Below are 18,503 nucleotides of genomic sequence, written 5' to 3' on the forward strand. Positions count from 1 at the left end.
TATTTATTATTGTGTTTTATTAGTGACACATTTGGGGAGAGAATAAATATTCCAAAACTTTCTGAAAATACAGTATGAGAATTAACTGTGTGTCGTCTTAGCTAAAATGCTTTCTGAAATACTCTTAGAAAAAGTCCTAAAATTAGGACTGACATGCCCATTATTTTTAAGAGTTTATCCTAAATCGGCAAGTTAAGAGCTACTTTTAGCCATAAGATGTTTTGTAAATACGTCCCCTGATCTGTATATTTCTGTATATTAAATAGTTTGCGTAATTTGGAATATTCTTCTTTATCTCTTTTTTAGGTTGAAGCAATAAAGCTAAAAAAAATAGGTAAGTTTCTGCTCAAGCAGAAAACCTTTATGTTGTTTCTCGAACTAAATTGGATGTACTAGGAACTAGTTTGGTTTGAGCACAAACTAGGGCTGCTCAATTATGGAAAAAATCATAATCACAATTATTTTGGTCAGTATTGAAATCACGATTATGTAACGCGATTATTTCACATGACTTTGGGAACGTGTTGTGTTTATTAAAAAGGCACCTTTCAACAATTATTAAAAAAATCTAAATTTGAACATTTATTGTACTTTTTGAACTATTAAAATAAATAATAAATACTTCAATAAGTATTTGAATAATTCCCGCAGGTCTACCACTTATAATGCGGGAAATTCCCCCGCAAACATTGATTCACTTTAGCATGTAGATTGTATGAGTAGTCTAAATTAATCCACACATATTATAAAATCAAATCAATAATTTTAAAACTTTCTCCCAGACGCAATTTCCCAGACGAGTGTTCAGCGGTGCTGGGTCTTCTCTCTCTCTCTGTCTCTCAAAATGGGTTGGACAAGGCAAGCGTCGAAACTACACTTTCGCGTTTAGGAGTCGGGACATGACGGAATTGTCACTTGCACAATCGGGCCAGCATTGCATCATAACTAAAGTTGATAATTTTCGCTTCTTTTTAAGTCTTATCAGTTTAAACATTCAAGCTGAGAGAGAGCCTTTGAGTCCCTGGTATGCACAATCTAGAAGTGAGGTAATTTTATGCTATGTTTTATTTATAAATATTATTCTGTGGTATATCAGTGAAACTTGTTATAGGCTATAGGCCTTTATCGCATCACAATAGAACGCCGGAAGTGGACTACTTCGCTCTCGCATCTCCCAAAAGTTTCTTTTTTTTTTGTTTTCTTGATTCCATTTTAATGGTTTGATTAAATTGTTATAACCAATTATTTAAAATGTAATGATTTAAGCAAAACTTTCTTCAAATGTTAAACCAAAATTTTATTTTGACGGGTTGCCGTGTAGATCTTTGAGTCTCTCTGTGTTTTATGATATGACGATAGTTTTTCTCAAATGAAGCTAAAATGCTGCTGAAGTGACTCTCAGAGCGGCTGTGTTGATGCAGTGCATTAATGTCCTCATATAGGCTGAAAACATTGTGAGCGTCATGTCTGCCGCCTCAGTGTGGGTGTGGTAAATGAAACCGCGCGTCTGTGCCATTCATTCACAGAGACGCGCAGAACATGCATGATTCCTATTTAAATAGTCTTTATGCGGTTTAATATTGACAGACACTGGTCTATATCGCAATTTTATTTAAGTTTACTGACCTACTTTTCATCTAAAGGTAACTAAAGCCCCTTTCACACAGCGCGATGATCCCGGGAAATTGCCAGAACGCCTTCTGTGTGAACGCAAACACGACCCGGGATTGATGCCGGCATCGATGCCGGGTTGGGGACCTAGTAACATTGCCGTGTTCAGTCCCGGAACGCGCGCTGTGTGAACAAAAGCCGTAATAATGCCGTGTCGTAGTGATGACGCTGAAGCCGGGATCATTCGCCAGCTAGTGAAACGGTACGTAATGCGCAAGTTTATGATCGAATCAGATAAAAAAATGCACAAGCGTGGTTTCACAAGCGAGATAAATCGCAGCTCATAAGCAAACTTAAGACACTGCTGAGACATTACAAGTCACATCGATGTCACGTGTCTTTACGGGATTTTTACGGGTTGTGTGTGAACGCACTCTCTGATTCCAGAAAATCACTGGCAGTGTGAATGAACCAAAATCAAACGAACCCGGGTCAAATCCCGGGTCACTTTATCCGTGTATTTTCCAGGATATTATTTATAATGAGCCTACAATAGTAGACATAAGCCCTTTAAATACAAATAAATAGCCATGTTTTATAAAAATGTTCACAAAACTAAATGAAAATGTTTAGAAAATATGTAACGTTAATTAAGTTGTAGGTTACGTTATCATATCCGGGTTTTTTTTCTAATGTCACAAGTAGCCTAATAATCTCAAGGTTTACTGCTTACACGATTCTTTTGTAGTTTGGTGTACTAAAGTGTTGTTCAAAAATAAACATTCACGAGTGTACCTTATTACTTCTTCTCACTGCTGATTCCTGATGGTTTAGAGGACAATTACACCGAGTCGCCCGCTGTCGTTTCAAAGAATAGTATACGGCGAGCGCGTCAAGCAAATGCCTCGTCCACTTGGGGAGGCGCGCGCAGTCAGAGAAGAAGAGATAAAAGCCCACCCACACTGACAATTGATTGGTTGACTTACCGAAACGGGCCAATCAGGATGCTCTCTCTCGCTCCCTCTCCCTCTCTGCCGTGCTACATGGTTTGGAACACAGTCTCTGTCTCGCATGCGCGCTCTTGCTCGCTCGCTCTAGATTCCGGGAGATTTTAACTAATTTGCGGGCATCATGGAGCCGCTATTAATATGTGGGAGACTCCCGGAACCTCCGGGAGACTTGGGATGTCTGTAGGTACTCTCGCATATAGGCCTAATAGTCAATACCAATGGAATGTTATTATGTGTCTTGCAACATTGCGCTCCCCAACTCGCGTAAGGTCGGATGTGCTCCATCTTTTGATGCATTCAAGGTTTTCTAAACAAAACGTATCATGTAAGACACAATGTCATTAGACACAATCCATGTCATTAGAATCAATGAATCAATGTAATTAGACACAACGTGCACACATGTGCAGGCCAATGCTTTTTTTTTTTTTTTTTTGCGGTGATGACGGTGACTAGCTCAGACCCGCGGTAGGCGTCATGTGACCGCGGTATTGCGGTAGGCGTCATGTGACCGCGGTATTGCGGTAATGCTGTAACCGTCTCAGCCCTAGGAGGTAATACCACTAACTTGATAAACCACGTTAGCCGTTTTCACCCCGAGCTGTTAACGCCTGGCAGAGTCTGACTGCTTTAGAGTAAGCAGATGAGCTCCAACGTCACCCGAATCCGCAGCCAAAAACAAATCATCCACCCGCCCCAATAATTTTCTCTGATTTAAGTATCCGCACCCGATGGTCAAATTACAATTATTCTGTGTTGTTACTCGTGATTATAAATGGATGATCATCACCTTCAACAGCGGATTCGGCGACGGTTGATGTGCGCATCTTTTGGTAACATAATACACTGATTATGAGCGCTGCTTTTAAATGAACATTTCTTTAAAACAAAATGTATTTGACAGATTTTCCTTTTCTTAATGGCATAAACAAGCTTTACTCCCTTGAAACTTGAACTGTAATGTCACTGTGACTTCCCGAACAGGCGAGCACACACACACACACGCACGAACACATCACTTTTGAAGTAAAATTTAAAATTGAGGATGCGGTGCATCGCGATGCATCGTGATATCGAATTGAACTGAATCGATGACGATAATCGTAATCGAACCGAACCATGAGACCAGTGTCGGTTCACACCCCTAGTAACATGCATAACACAAAACGCGTTACATTTCTTGTCACAGTTTGCTGGTCGACAGAGGATGTGACATATCTATTCTAAACCAACTTATACTATACACTTTATTCACCAGACCACTGTCTGAAACAAGAAAGCTGTGGAAAAATAGGAAGAGCTCCAGAAAACTGCATTGTATTATATTTCATAAAAGGGCAAATTGATAAAGAAAATCTAAGCAAGCCTCCTCTGTCATCCGCCCATATAGAGCAGCTGGAGACGATTGAGGAGATGAAATGCTATTTAATTATCTGAAATGCAATCATAGAAACTTGAAATGGAAGGTAAAGTGGAGGGGATTCGACAGGTGCATGGACAGGGAAAGTATGTTATTGGAGCTATCAAATGGTCACCTCTCTGTGTTGTTTTCTGGAATCGATTAAACAGAACCATATCTCTTTAGTCTAGTCTTGGTACTCTCACCCATGCTACAGTTCCTGTAGATTACCACATACATGTAATTTCTAAATGGTGAATTTGTTTCCTCAGGCTCTTTACCAACCGGCTGATGGCAAAATTTTATATGAAGGGGAAGAGGAAGAAGCAGAAACTGCCTCTGGAAACAACTAAAATCTTTGAAGCAATTAAAGGCACACAGCATTTCCCCACATGTCATTTAAGTTTAACACCAACTCACTTGTATTCACTACCTCAACATATTCTAGTGTCAGTGTTAGCAAAAATATTGCAGTCTTACACCTTCCTAACATACAGCGATGCGAGTTTACAGAACCCATCTTCAGTCACGTGTATGCTGCCATATACCACACCAGTCACCATGGGTCTGTGCAGTATTGCCACTTAAATGATATTTGACAGGAGGAATAAGGAACTTCAAACCTGGATGTTTTCACATAAAAATAGTGTATGTGAACTTTCATACTGTAATGCAACACTGGTTTTCTTTACATATTTTTTGTTTTTGTTCAATTCTTGCAGCTGCAGTCTTGAAATGGGACAAAGAAGCTACAGAGGCTACTGTCGTAGAAATTTTAAACTGTATATTAAACTAACCATGTTTCTAACATCTAACCTTATTTAACATCTAACATGGGAACATGATGTATTGTACGAAATCAATGGAAAACTTGTGACTTTGAGTATGTGTGTAAAAATAACATAGTTTTGGGAAATGAAACTAGACAGTCTGTTAGAATCTTGTGATTAACAGATGAAGTCATCACAAGATCAAAGTTTGCTTTACCTAGTAACAGAGGGGTTTGCATATGAAGAACCAATCAAATAGTGGGAAAAATATGTAATGCAGCCTGACATTTATGCCATACCTCTATACTATAAAAACTGTTGTATCCGTATTTTACGGTGGGATTCTCAATGGAATTTGTCTGAGATCCTCCGGCCTTGCTTCTTGGGAGAGATTCCCTGAGAACTGCTCGGGAAGATCTCCTGGCCGTGATTAAAGCATTTAAAGGACATTTGCAGGTCTGTTTGTCAATTTATTCCTGCGCAGGAAGCTAGTTTAGGAAGTAAGTTAGTTTAGGGGAACAAGTTAGACTAGGTGAGATATCCAAGTGAGGACGTCGCCAGGAGACGAGACTCAGATATCAGGTGGGGACGTCGCCAGGAGACGAGACCCAGGTACAGAGTTGGGTGTCCATTTGGAGACACCCCAGATAGTTAGGTTTAGGGAAAAAAATCCACTACACTACAATCAAGCTTCATGCAGCAGAACACCTCAAACATGCGCCGGGAAGGAAGGGAGGTGGAGGGCATACAGGGGTGTAGGAATTTTGCATGAGTACTGTATGTGTGTAGTTTAGGGGACTTTATATTGTTTTTTGTTCACTTGCCAGTTCAATGTAAACATAGATTTGTTTTATTTATCAGCCTGTTCATATTTTGCTGAAAACCATTAAAGATGGAAAAAAATATTGTGATTTCAAACTATTTTTTTTTTTTGTCCTTTTTAATAGATGTCACTTATTTCCAAAAAGGCTACTACAATGTATTTGCATATCTTAGACAGGTGCGAGGATAGGTCATTTATTTACAGTTTTAAAGCAGTAGTTCTGCACACTGCTTTTACTATGACTAGGGTGAGTTTTATTGAATACCATGTGGTCATCCAACCTTGGAACCTGATGAAGGTTTGATGACCAAAACATGGTTTAATAAAGCTAATAGTAAGACAGGATTGAACTCTGGCCTCATTAACAATTAAAATAATACAGTTGATTTGTGACATCTGAAATCAGTTCAAGAAATGTGTCATAAAAACTTGTATGAATGTCCTTTAGACATCTGTAAGTGACGTTGAAATGACGTCGTAAAAACGTTCATTTAGAACCCTGTAAAGATGTCACTTGGACGTCAATAATGAACATTTAAAAGACGTTTAAAAAAGACGTCTAATGAATGTTCACTATGTACGTCAATAGTGAACGTTAAAAAGACGTCTAAAAAAAGATGTCGCAAAAACTTTCCTTCTGGCTCCTCAGTGGGCGTCTTCTGAACGTTCGACAAAGACGTTAGAATGACGTCTTTTGGACGTGTCTTTGCTCAGTGGGCTCTATCAGATGGTTTACAGAGCACATTTTATGTGTCCGTGATACATGTGATGCAAATGTAGATCTCACCTTAAATGTCCTGTTGCAACCAAATGTGCACCGGATCTCCAGACCTGACTGAATATGGCTCTTCAAATGAGAAAACAACTGTGTTAGGGTCCCACATTGAGCTTCACAAAAGTCTACATCGCATTTAAATGTTTTATCACACATCAGTGCCTGATGCTCTTTAGCAGACCGGTGATGTTCCCAGTGATGTCTGTATATGTGGGACTTCAATGAAGAAAACTTGAGGTACACCACATCTAAATCCTGATTTAGGCACATTTCTATGTAATTTCGCATGCTGCACGAAACTCAGGATTGTACTGCTCTCATTATTACAGAAGTGACAGATTAACATGTTCAACTGCAAAAATCTAAACTTCACAAGCTAATACATGCACAACAATAAAGCATGTGCACAGCAAACTCCAATGTACTTTCTATTTAACAACTAAAGTACAAATATGAATACCATCAAAAATGTAATAGTAATATGACAGCCCGGCCAAACTTTCATGGTGAAGAAAATATAGCAAGCTAATCGTAAATCTGTGACTGGACTCACCAAGCAAATTCAGTATCATAAAATTGGACAAATAATCTAGATTATCCCTTTTGCAACGTCACAAAATAAAAATAATAGTTAAGATCTTGATGATTGGTAAACAAATTATTGGATGTAACAGGATTTCACGTTTACTCTAAAGCATGAATTACTGGCTACACACCTCATCTCACTCTGATTTGGGGTCCTCCTCCGGTAATCGTAGCGCGCATGAGGTGAGTATGCAGTTTCTGAGGCAGCCACTCACTGATCTCCGCTCCAGTTCTGGATTGAGCTCTTCAGTGACCTGAGAGAGAGGCACCTTTTCAATGGCAGCCATGAGCATAAGTGCCTTCTACGGTATGTCTTCTTGAGCATCTTGCAGAAGGACCTTGATGAGTACAGAGAAATTTGGAATAACCACACCATCCGACCTGTTCGTCAGTCTCGTTGTCATTCTGGTAAACCAGAAGCAATGTATCACCTGCCTCACAGGTTCGTATTTAATCCATGCAATGTGTGACCATGTTCAGTAAAAATCAGATTTAATTTTCACTTGATTAAATTTACACAATTCCACAACAGACCCCAAATGTACAAAGCAAAAAGGTGGATTTTTCTGATTCAGTGTCTTTGTAGTTGAAACAAATATAATGATATTTGACAACAGATGAGGGCCTCCCAGTCAAACTTTAGCTGATTTGTCATCAAATTCAAAACTATTAAAAAATGCAGGTGTCGGGTTATAATTTATTACAGCTGGGGAACTTACTTAAATAATGAGCTTTTTTTAAACCTAAGCCTTTATAGTTTTTAATATAAAAATTTGTAATGAATTGCCTCATGGTGTTTTACTTCTGACTGGCCTTAGGTTTGATGAAAGGGATTGTGGATTCCCAGCGCCACAGGAAGTCATTCACGAGTTTGAGGACATCCTGCCACTGCAACGCAGTCCTTGTGGTGATGGTAATCTCCAAGTTCATTTTGCGGACAGAGTGGGCTGTCTCCACTAGTCAACTGGATAACTGCTGTTGAGAATTACATAACACTCAAAAAATATGTCTGGACTCTAAAATCATTAGTTTCTGATTCTGCGATATACGATTATTTGTCTGTTACACATGCATATGTTACCCATGCCATTTCAGTTAAGTATTTTCATAATCTATTGGGTAGCTTGATGTGCTATTTGCAAAGAACATTCATGCAGTATGTCATACAGGAGGTTATTGATTCTGGAGATCCAATGAGCAGCCTTCACACACTATAAAGCACAGTATTTGTTATATCATCTATATTTTACTCATCTGGACAGTATAGTGTAAACGTATTAACTGCTGACTGGCTAGAGACTTGTGCAGAAGTCAGAAAGCTGTATTTTTTAATTTTGTAGAAGGCCATAAACTCTTTGTTATTTCTGAATGACGTACGTCCAACAGCCTCATACATTTCAAACAACTTTATTTGTTCGCTGAATGTTTACACCAATGTTTTTCCTGAACATCAGTGATTGAAGCTTGTGTATAACATTAAATGTTAAGTTTTGTGCCAAGAACATGCCATTTCTGTACTAAAAAAAAACTTTTGGTCCTTGATGAAAAATGTCACTGAAAATAAAACTGTTATATTATTCCTCAAAACTGGTCAGTATATCAGTACAATCAAAACTATTAACCTGCGTTTTCCTTGCTTAATTGAGTGGCTTGAAATGTTTAACTATAACATAAGTGCAGGTTCAAATGTACAAGTTATACAAACACTCCTGCATTTCAAATTAGTAAAGAAAAGATGGCACATTTCAATAAGATGTTTAGTTTCAAGGAAGCCCAAATCCAGGGGAGTTTTGCATGCCATAATCCATAGCTACTTGAAACTCTTTATAACTGGGTAAGATTGGAATTTTGATTGTATTTGTACATACATTTGCCATGTCAAAGCGTGAGCTCTTCTGAATAACTAGCTGTGGCAGTATTGCTGCAGGATGAACTTCCTTCAGCCCTGTTCCAAACATAAGGACATCTTCCAAAGAATGACTAGTCTCATTTTCTAGGGGGAGCAAAAGAACATATGTTACACATTATGTTTTTTAGTTTAAATTAATTGTGGTAAAGGTGTTTTTTTTGTTTTTTGTTTTTTTTACTTTCAAATAAGTGTAGTCTTCATCTAGCAGCTGTAAAAGGGTTTGAACACAGTGCTGATTTGTTGCATGGAGGTGGTTGGTCATTTCTCCTAAACCACACATAACTCTGACATCCCAGACATTTGCCCGGTTAATGTTAAATCTGCTACAGGATGTTTTTTTTTTAAGATTAATTGACGTATTAGGATATCTTAAGGTGTTGATAGTAGTGATGTGCAGGTCTGCTTTTTTTCCAACCCACGGGTCCCGCTTTTGTGAAATTATTTGGACCGCCCCAACACGCCCCAGCCCGTCCCAGATCGCCCCCGCACCACTGTATCTATTTTTTTTGCTTGTGGATGTTGTGCGCTGTATTTCTGAGAGTAGTCAAATTCAGCTGTGCTTATGACACGGCTCTCCGATTTCCAGTCGTCATTAATGAAGTGACCAGTAAACCCAGTGTATGCTCGTTTGTTGAACTCATCAGTCCACATGTCAGTGGTAATATCTATGCCACAATCCAGAGCTTTATTTATCTTCTTTGAGAGGATTTCTTTTTTTTCTTGCACGGTCGCTTTGGCTCTGTCGCAAACAGTTTGCCTGTGAGGGAGTACACTGCTGGCATCCACACGTCCGTAAAGTGAACCAATGTTAATTAGACACTGGACTACGGTATGAAATCCATCTCCAGATACACCAGATATGTCGAAGGGCCATACTCAACACAAGCGTCTGTGACCTCGGACTTGACGTGCTGGTACTTTACTTTTGAGGAAAGCGGTAAAATTTTGAGACGCGTCACTGTCGTCCTTTTTCTTAGACCCCCCACAAATATGTCTTGACATGCTGGAAGTGCCCGTTTTGTGGCTCTCGTGTTTGTAAAAAATTTTCACACGAGTTGCACTTCACATAGCCGATACTGCTGTTGTCTCCTGCTGCAACGATTTCTGAGAACCGGTCCCAAACATTAGATTTAGCAGCCTGACCTTTTTTCTTTTAATTATGTAAATTCCCGACCTTAATTTCTCCCGCACCTCGTCTTCCATCTTCACTTTTATTTCTCCGTTTTTGTTGTCGTGGCTGGCGGCGGGAGCTGCTTGGTGTGCCGCTTTCGTGACGCCAAGGGTTTGGGGACATCACGCAAGTTACGTTGCTACGCCCTTCATATTGTAACCTTATCAAAGAACATAATAAATTATGAAAATTGATATTCCCAAATATTTAATATAGGCTGGAAATTGCACGCAACATGCATGAATTTTTTTTAATTTTTTAAAAAAAAATTTTAATGACCAGCCCCAACCCGCCCCCGCAAATAAAGTGACAATTTCTTGCCCCGCCCCGCCCCGCTCTTTTTATCTTTTTTTCTTTGCCCACTCTTCCCTTGTCAATGTAATTGTAAATTGCGAGTGGTCCGTTTTTTTTTACGTTCATCACAAACCTTTCTTGCAGTGTCTTCATTGACATTTCCATGATTTGTTTCTTCGAGTTTGTCTTGTCCTGTTTGATGTAGATAATTTTTCCATTGTTGTATAAAGAAAAGCTTAGTTTGTTTGTTTGTTTTTTTTTTGTTGTTTTTTTTGGTCTGTCTTGTTGTGCAGTTTGTACGGTGACGCATTGCTGCCACATACATATTATTTTTTCCACTCAATTATGTCGTAATAACGAGATCTTATGTCGTTAAAACGACATATTTTCTCGTAATAACGAGATCTTATGTCGTTTTAACGACATCTTTTCTCGTAATAACGAGATCTTACGTCGTTAAAACGACATCTTTTTCTCGTAATAACGAGATCTTATGTCGTTAAAACATATTTTTCTCGTAATAACGAGATATGTCGTTAAAACGACATATTTTTTTGCCCGTATAAGGAAATGTGTAGTCATGTACAAAATAAACCTATTTCCACATAAAATTGACAGCCTATCGCGCCTTTATCACACTTCTACGTTCAAAAAGCTTAAGCAAATAGTAGCAGCCCCCAATCATTGTTAATAGGCTATATCTTCATTACCTAGAGATATAATTAAACAAAAAGTAGTCAAAACACATCTAACAGAACATAGCCTAAGTTGTTTATTTTTTACAACATTGTGTTCTTATTTTGTTTAATTAACGAAATGTCAATCTTCGTCTTTATAAGATACAATACAATACATAAATCTTCAAGATACAGCCATATCTTCACATGTATAAACGGATTGTCACCTTATAAACAGTCCTTTGTGTGGTGGAATAAGCAATGCTATAGAAATATTTGGTTACCGGTAGTATCTTAATTTAAACTTTATTTTATTATTGTATTAGTTCATTAACTCATTATGCTAACTCAACTAATTTAATGTAAAGAGCTGGATACTAATTACTAATTAAATAATGTCAAATATTAAATGTAGGCTATTAATTAGTTGCCAAAGACTAAAGGATTTTTCTAGACTAGTAGTCATTCATTTAAGCAATTAGGACTAATCGCACGTTTATATTCAATCCTGGGTGCATATATAGCCTATATTCCGCGCTCAAGCACATGCATAAAACTTGCCACAAAGCACCGGCAAAAGTAGGCTAATGATATAATAAATGTGTCTGAAAAAAATAACGAAGCATTTTAATTGTTTATTAATGAACTAGTCTTTTCTAATTCAGTGTAGGCTGCCTGCAAACATATCTCCATACATCTCCGCTGTAATGTAGCCTAGATGCGCCTTTCATACGGACAGGATTACATATTCAGATGGTACCGTTTTTTTTTGCTTTCGATTGGATTTTTTTCCTTGGTGGACATTTTTTTTAAACTTTATATAGATAGTTATATTTCTCATGTCTGTGAGGCTTGTCTATACACTGTTTTTCAGTTCATTTTTGAGACGCGCTCCAATTCACAGAGATCATGAAAGCGCGCCCTGTTCGTTTTCTTTTATTTTACAAAAGCACAACGTTTTCTTGTTGTTGTGAGTTTACACAAATAAAAGTAATTGCGACTGATGTATTAATCTTTTCTGTATGACCAGAAATGATGGAGTATTTTAAGTTGTTTCCACTGTTGATAGGAAAATGCAAGTGATGGTACCGGTGCCTCCATGTCATGCAGTACGCGCTCCACACTCCGCACAAACACTTGGATTTGCGCTTAATAATAGCGAACATTTATCTAGGTTAACGTTAGAGCGAGCGGCCAAGTCCTCTTCATGTTTAACAAATCAAATTCTGTTGCATTTTCTTGCGCCAGTTTGAAAAGGGCGGCTGAAACACTTAGCCTATACAGATAAACACCCAACGCTGGTGTTTTTCTTTAAACAAATTCGTTTAGGCTTTAAAATAAATATTGTTTGTGGGCTAATTAATGCCACAATAATTTGTTTATTTTATTGGCTACTTGTATTTTTCATTTTTGTTTTGCATTGAATACCATTTAAAGGATTTGCTGTGCACCGCAATGCCATCCTCCCATAGAATGACACGTTAAGAGCCACCTTTATTTTCTTTATAATAAAGGGTTTCTATGGGAGGAAAACGCTTAACGTGTAATTAAATGCATTGCGTTCATATTCTGGGCTCGAGAAAGAGATGTCGTTTTAACAACATAAGATCTCGTTATTATGAGAAAAAGATATTGTTTTAACGACATAAGATCTCGTTATTACGAGAAAAATATGTCGTTTTAACGACATAAGATCTCGTTATTACGAGAAAAGATGTTGTTAAAACGACATAAGATCTCGTTATTATGAGAAAATATGTTGTTTTAACGACATAAGATCTCGTTATTACGACATAATTGAGTGGAAAAATAAAAATAATATGTATGTGGCAACAATGCGTCACTGTAAGTTTGGACAAAACCAGAGTGAAATTCCAGCAATATCCTTAATACCCTTATATCCAATGCACGACGGATGAAACCAGGGCATTAAAAAAAAAAGTGTGGTTCCGTTTGGTTGTCAGTTGAGGTCATGGGTCGGTAGGGAAATTTTTTTATTTTTATTTTTTTTCAGTGGCAGCAAGGGATAGGTAGGAAATTATTATTATATATTATTTTTTTTTACTTTACAGTAGTGATGGATACTCTATTTTTTCATAACATAGCCTACCTGTACTAGAATGTCATTGTTCAGCTCGTCTTTTTTGGTCTGAACAACTTTCGGCAGGGACAAATGAGTAAGTTGCTGTGCACGAAACAGCATCTCGAATGCGGACGGAGTCGGGGTACTTTGAGCCGTGGAGGGCAGAGATTCTGACTCTGGGGCGCACTTCAGTGCTAAATACCTGAACTTGGGTTGAAAAAAGACATGACACCACTGACAACCGAACCAAGCTGGTGAGTGGGGGTCAACACCACATCGCTGGCTATGTCTGTCCATTTGTCAGCTCTGTCAACTTTGCCGGCAGCTGATACGAATGTACATGAGCACTGTTTGACTTCTTGAAGCACATTTTAAAATAATTTTAAACCCAGACTCACAATTTTGGTTGACATGCTAGTGTTGCATGGGCAAATAATCGACACATTACACATGTCCATCATTGTAAAAGAAAGAATAATATTGTTATGTTGATACATTAAGGACTGGGCTAAAGTTAGGCTACTGCACACGGGTGATTCCAACTCTTACTCTCCTTCTACACATTATTTACTGTGCATATTCGTACTCGCCACCTACTGGCAACTATTCAGAACACACCAAAAGTTACCAGTGCTTTTGTAAGTGACGACAACGATGTGTGAACGACCGTGTAGCTGACCCGTTTGTTAGCATTGCTGGAGGACAACAGGCATCTTGCATCGCAAGAGTGCTATACAAAAACGGTGCTGTACAAAAACGTAAATTATAGTTCGCCTCAAAGTTTTTTATTTGTGTATTTATTTAATTTGTATTATTTCTTCCCCAAGCTCAAAAAATAAATTTGGGTCGCACATAAATTGACAGGGTTGGTCGGAAACCGGAACCAAACAATTTATTTTTATTTTTTTATGCCCAGTCCTCACACTTACTTCACTTTAGCTGAATGATATTTTCTCAAAATGGTGGCTGCACGTTTGTTAACGCAGCACATGTGGATATACATTACCATATAATCCACATCTCATTCCCACATAAATTAACCAAAACATTTACTTCTCATTAATAACAGTTACAAATATGTGGTGTCACCACTTGTCCTGTGGGTGGCACTAGCAGATCTGAATGCATGGGAGTGTACCGTGGGGTGAAGAGGAGTGAGTCTGAGTAAAGCATGTGAAAAGCTAGCTCTGTGTTGTTTGTGTTCTTACAAAGACATAACATATTGGCGACGAGGATGCCGTGGAATTTAAGCCAGCCTACACCATTTCTACAAAATGTGGGTGAGCCGCCGATGCCATTTAAGGCATGGATTCGTGTTTTCGAGAATTATGTCTTGGCCATGGACGAAGAGCTATCGGAAGCCCGAAAACGTGCTCTGTTGATTCACTGCCTGGGGGCAGAAGGCCAGAGACTATTTTACACACTCACTGTTGCAGATGATAAGTACGACACGGCATTGCAAGCTATTCGCACATTCTTCGAGCCAAAGGTGAATGTGGTAGCTGAACGGTACAGATTTCGCCAGCGAGGACAACGGCATGGTGAAACTACGGATCAATATGTTGCGGCGCTAAAGGAACTTGCGGCTACATGCGATTTCGGAGCCATGGGGGAGGAAATGATCCGGGATCAACTGGATGAAAAAACAAATTCAAATCGCATACGGGAACGTTTACTCCTAGAGGTGGATCTTACTTTGAAAAAAGCTGTAACAAATGGCCAGCCAAATAGAAACGGCAGTGGCAGAGGCAAATGTGATGAGCAAACCGGCAGATGGCACTGTACAAGTGATTCAACAGTCACGTCATAAGCACAATAGATATAGCCGCGAAACGGGGAAAAATGCACAGACATTACGAGGAGCAACGGCGACTCCACGACTCATCTACATCCCAAGGGAAAACGTGTTACAGGTGTGGGTCAAAACAGCACACTGCCAACTTTCAAAAATGCCCTGCCAAAGACGCTATCTGTAATGCATGTAAAAAAAAGGATACTTCGCCAAAGTATGCTGTGGACACAAAAACGTAAGTGAGATTTCAATTCCTGAAGTGACTGTGCTTACGGTAGAAAGCCCTTATCGCGACTCAAGCAAGATAATGTGTACTGTTCAAATCACAGTATGTGAAACTAAACAGAACGTGGAGTTAATGCTGGATACGGGCTCAGCAGTATCAATTATTCCAATATCTGTGTGTACCCAGTATTTTCCTAATGCTACCCTGGTGAAAGCAAAAGTGAACTTAGTAAGCTATGGTGGACATGCCATATCCGTAATGGGATGTATAGAAGCTGAGATCATGTATGGCGAGCGGCGTGCTACAGCTGAACTGTTCGTTGTGAACACTGGCACTGCGGTGTTGGGACGAGACTTGTTTGCGGCCTTGGAACTGCAGCTGTTAGATGGCCGTATTGTTACATCGTCATGCCGCACGATAAATTCAGCTGACGTTAGTACGAATTCTGAGAAACTGGGCTGTGCACAAGGATTTGTACACTTAGTCAAAGTTTGTGCCGACGTGAAACCAGTACAGCAGAAACTGCGTCACCTTCCATTTGCAGTTCGTGACGCTGTGTCACAGGGGTTAAAGCGACTCATTCAGCAGGATGTGATCGAACCGATTGAATCATCAGAATGGTTCTCACCAGTTGTGGTCACTAAAAAAAAAGATGGCAACATACGACTTTGCGTGGACTTGCGAGAACCAAATAAGGCCATAGTAGTGGACAGTTTTCCACTTCCTCACATGGAAGAAATGTTTGCAGAGCTTAGGGGATCAACTGTCTTTTCAACGCTAGATCTTCAAAGCGCCTATCACCAAGTCCTACTGCATGAGGATAGCCGCAGCCTCACTTCATTCATCACGCATGAAGGTTTATTTTGCTACAAGCGAGTACCTTACGGACTGGCGTCAGGGCCGAGTTGTTTTCAGAGACTGATGTCGACCATACTTAAAGGACTTGCACATGTTCAATGTTATTTGGACGATGTTATTGTCTCAGGAAAGACCGTTGAGGAACATGACAAGAACTTGGACGCAGCACTTCAGCGTCTAGAAACAGCTGGACTTAAATTGAACATTGACAAATGCCACATCAGACAGACCGAACTGTTGTTCTTAGGACACACACAATCTCGGCTGGAGGACTTCAGCCGGATGCTTCTCATGTCCATGCAGTCTCACAAGCTCCACCACCAACGGATATTGCCAGCTTACGCTCTTTTCTCAGGCTCACATCGTGGTATTCCAAATTCATACCCGATTACTCCGCAGTGGTTGAGCCCCTTAGAGCATTGACTCGTGGATCTGCTTCATTCACCTGGATGCCTGAGGCACAGAAAAGTTTTGAGCGGGTGAAAGACCTTATAATTAATAGCCCTGCACTGACACTTTTCGACCCTGAGCTAACACACTATCATTATAACATCAGACAGTTTGTAAGTGTAAGGACCAATCTTTTGCAGTACTTTCAATGGTTTGGAAAATGCAGATTGGAGCTTAGGAAGGATACCTGGTCGCTTCACTCGAACAAAAGATCCTTGTTTTGAATGACACTTCTGTCGCCCCACGTTTGCGATCAGTGTATGTCTTGGAGTTCTTCTGCATGTGTTTCACTCGATCTACAATGTTCTGCAGTGAAGAGAAGTGAGTCTGAGTAAAGCATGTGAAAAGCTAGCTCTGTGTTGTTTGCGTTCTTACAAAGACATAACAAAATAAAATAAATTTTTGGAACCATACATATTTTAAATGATGTTTTATTTACAAAGTTCGGGAGGAGGAGGTTCAGATAATTAACCAAATTATGCACAGCTGGAGATTAATCAGTAATCAACTCAATGACAGAGTAAAGACAGAGGTTCATTGAAAGTTTGTCAGCATCCCTCCTCCAGCCCATCTCCTCACTTCCAGTTCCATCTACACTTACCAACTGGGGGGAGTACTCTGGGTTCGGGCCTAACTCCGAGCTCAGAGCCCTCCCCCCAGACAGCACGCCAAATACGCATAAACTTATTGTACTAATTATATGTAGATGTGAACTTGTGAAACAATTTAGAGAACTCACCAAATCCGTTTTGTCTCAAATTCACAAACGTAAAATCCCAGAGATGAGTTAATCCCAGAGATGTAAATGGAAAAGACAAATTAAGTTTACTTTTACAAGCATAAAATCAAAGTTATTTTTTTTACTCAACCGATCACTCTCAGCTCTTCATCTATAGCAACGCTCTCCCACATATTAAGCTATTGTAACTGCGCTTATTTCCGTCGTTGGTATAAGTGGCAGTGGGTGGAATAGACAAGAAATGTACAGTTTTCTACCGTCTTGCTAATAACGTTTCTTTAGTCATTCTGCAGTCTTGCAGCCTGAACCGCTGCTGGAAATCCACCCTTACACCTTATTCCGCCTCTCCCACTGTTAATACTTCGCTCTTCCGTATTTTCTCATCCGACTTCCGCTAAACTGACACGGCACATCCTGTAGCTAGTTCAGTAGTTAGAAGATTGTTTATAGCTAGCCAAAACTTTAGCGAAATGACAAATAACGTTAATACCGTAAATGTTTTAAATTGGGAGCACGGAGAAAACTTCGTCCGATGATCAGATGGTCTCATATTGTCCCATCCATCGTCATTGTTAACGTGGGTAGACAATATGGAGAAGTGGCCAGAGGTAACCTATGGGGACATATTTAACTACCGTAAAACTTAAAATAATAGCCCAGGCTTTTATTTTCCCAAATCGCCGAACTGCACCGGCTTGTATTTGAGACAGGCGTCTATATGAGACAGGCCTTTAATTTAGTGTTGTTTATTTAGTGTAGGCCTAGAGATAACAATCCAAATAGCATATGCTGATAGACAGAAAGCGCAGCGCCACATCTTTAAAATTCGAACACATTATTCTGTATGAGTGTACATTGTCTCAAATCGTCGTTAATGTATACTGACTTCAACCTGTGCTGCAATATACATTCAGTTTTACACTCATTAACAGAAATCAGCTGCGTGGATGAAAATTGCTGATGTTATCGGATTTTCAGGTGATATTCTCAATTCATTCAGTTAACGGACGCTCTGAGGTAAAGTGAATTCAGACTGCAGACTAAGCAACGATTGTATTTAATTGAACAGTACAATCATAACATAGTAGAGCAGTGGTTCCCAAACCTGTCCTGCCGGCACCCCAACACTGCACATTTTCTTTGTCTCCCTAATCAAACACACCTGATTCAACTCATCAGCTCATTATCACATGGGTTAATGAGCTGATGAGTTGAATCAGGTGTGTTTGATTAGGGAGGCAAAGAAAATGTGCAGTGTTGGGGTGCCGGCAGGACAGGTTTGGGAACCACTGTAGTAGAGACATGATCTTAATTCCATAATATCCTTAAAC

The sequence above is a fragment of the Abramis brama genome, assembly GCF_963993115.1.
Source record: "Abramis brama genome assembly, chromosome: 7".
Lineage (NCBI taxonomy): Eukaryota > Metazoa > Chordata > Actinopteri > Cypriniformes > Leuciscidae > Abramis > Abramis brama.